The 2,500-nt window shown below is 37.0% G+C and overlaps 1 protein-coding gene across 13 annotated transcripts in view; it reads right to left on the bottom strand.

Annotated features, from left to right (window-relative positions):
• LOC139749546 (uncharacterized) overlaps nucleotides 1-2,500 on the bottom strand; it is a 288,314-nt gene that overhangs the window by 112,256 nt on the left and 173,558 nt on the right. For all 13 annotated transcript variants that reach the window (XM_071663538.1, XM_071663540.1, XM_071663542.1 and 10 more), the window contains one exon: nucleotides 1,450-1,670. The gene's annotated coding sequence lies outside the window, so the exon portion shown is untranslated. The remainder of the gene's footprint in view (nucleotides 1-1,449; nucleotides 1,671-2,500) is intronic.

Raw genomic sequence — 2,500 nt, forward strand, 5'->3', positions numbered from 1 at the left:
TCCTTCTTTTAAGTTAGGTGACCGAAACTGAACACAATACTCGAGATGGGGCGAGGGAACAATGAATTACAAGGAATGAGGATAATTTTGTGCAATGTGTACTTGGATTTAAGTCACTAGAGAGATCACTCAACCCTAAAAAGTCCCTTTTCCTCATTTAACTTTACTACCTTAACAGAATTCACGGTGTGGCTTGCCTTTTCGTGTTTACTACCGGTATATAAAACTTTACACTTGTGTCGATATCAAATACTCATTTGGCCACATGTGAGCTAGGTCGATCAGCAGGTCTGTATCATAATGGTGTAAACGTTCAGTCTGAATACATTTTGTTAACCACCAGTTCCTCCTGCTCTGCAGTCTTACACAGCTCTATGTCTCCTTCACCAATTATGGAACTTAATCTCATTCAATAGTCAATCTTTATGGAGTCTAATTCGGTTAACTAATTAGTAACACGGAGCCTAATTCAATTTACTCATTAGTATTAAGCAAGCTGATTCAAGTAGCTGATTAGGAATATAAAGACTAAAGAAGTAGTCTTGCTTCCCCACGACCAGACGTGTAAAGTCACTTGGTATAAAGCTAATAATTTACGTTCTTACCAAGAGGCGCCCTTTTAAACTTTCTCCGGCTGTTTCTTGTCTGGCTCTTTTAAGCTTTATCTGCTTCTTTTAAGCTTTATCTAAAGCTTTTACGCTCTGTCTGACTCTTTCAGGCTTTATGTGACACCTTAAGCTTTATCTGACTCACTTAAGTTAAGCTCTACCTAAACTTCTTAAAGTTTACCTGACGATTTTAAGCTTTAATGAGCCTTTCCCACTTTATCTGATTCTTTAACGCTTTACCTGAAAATTTTACGCTTTATCTGACTTTCAAGCTTTACCGAAACCTTTCACGATTCATACAGCTCTAAGTTTCATCTGAAGTCATTGAATTTCCTCTCATCTCAGTACTCCAGCATGTTCTGATATATATATATATATATATATATATATATATATATATATATATATATATATATATATATACTGTTTACCTTACGAACTTAGGTTGAAAAACGGTTCATATACAAGAGATTCCCCGTAATACATGGCCTATGCTATCCTTCTAATATCATATATCGTGTATAAACGTAACTTAATGATATACATGTCATAAAATATTCATAATACATGTAGACATGTATGTATATGTACACATGTGTGCGTCCACGTGTGAACAAATGTTGACACATGTGGGAAATACGTCTGTGAAAACAGTGTCAAGTCACGCTCTCCATGACAGGGAATTCATGAATCTCAATGTAAACTATTCACCCATGAGATCCCACACCCCCTGAGTCTAGGGGGGGAAAACCCCTGATAGAAAATGGAGACCAAAAGACTTGAGTGGTGTACCCAAGACACAACTCTGCATTAAAAAGGTCTTCACACTCTCCTATCTTACCTTCGAGGTCACTCGTTTTGTTCTCCTGTGTAGCTGTATAGCTAGAGCCTCTGTCATGCAGTGGTACCTCCCTGCGGTCATGCACGGCAACGATAAGTGAGCGAGGAGGAAAAAAAAGGTAGATCCGAGCGAGACTGGTTGCACAGGGTAAGGCGGTTTGTTTACTTCTGACGTCACACCATTTGCAGCTTAGGAAAACGATCGCGTGTTCTTTCCCACACCTGGAAAGGAGATTTGGCTAAGCTTTAGTATCATACATTTTTAACGATCGAGATTATAAACAGACGCTATATAATGATAATATTTGATAATACTAACAAACGTAGGTATTGTGTTAACTATAAAGCTAAGAATGTAGAAAAAGAACACGGAAAAAAAAAGTTTCGGGCTTTGACATCTACTGCTAACAAAATGAATTCAGATATAAGCTACGCTCTTAAGTCAAGTCTTAGATTTAAGTAAAATCCTTCACTACATAAATATCAAGAAGTATTTAAGTAAGTGGTGCTATATAAAGGTTGTGTGTGAGTTGTATTGTACAACTCTAATGTCCATTAAACTTGTTATTATTATACTTTCAATAGACGATCGTATTGAAAGGGTTATGCTGTCGTACTTAAAGAGCTTAAGTCGTCGTACTTAAATGGGACACAGTTGTCGTATTGAAGTGGTTAAGTTGTCGTATTTAAGGAGTTAGGTCGTCGTGCTCAAAAGTGGCTAAGTTATCGTACTCAAGTGAAGTAAGCCGTTGTTGTTAAACTGTCGTACTCAAGGGGATTAAGTTATCGTACTTACAAGACTACGTCGTCATATATCAAGGTTTAAGTTGATCATACTCCGAGGGTCACGTCATTATATTCAGGAGTTTAAGAATAAAATCAAACCAATACCATACCGTAACAGACTTTAAATACTCTTATAACAAGTGGAAAAAAATATACATATCCTAAAAGTCAACTAACAGCTGATTAGTTGTTTACAAACAAACCACAGTTGGCAGTGTTGCCATCGCAATGTCCTTTACGACACTTTAGATTTATCTTCGCCAGTA

This window comes from Panulirus ornatus, chromosome 7 (genome assembly GCF_036320965.1).
Source record: "Panulirus ornatus isolate Po-2019 chromosome 7, ASM3632096v1, whole genome shotgun sequence".
NCBI classification, from domain to species: domain Eukaryota; kingdom Metazoa; phylum Arthropoda; class Malacostraca; order Decapoda; family Palinuridae; genus Panulirus; species Panulirus ornatus.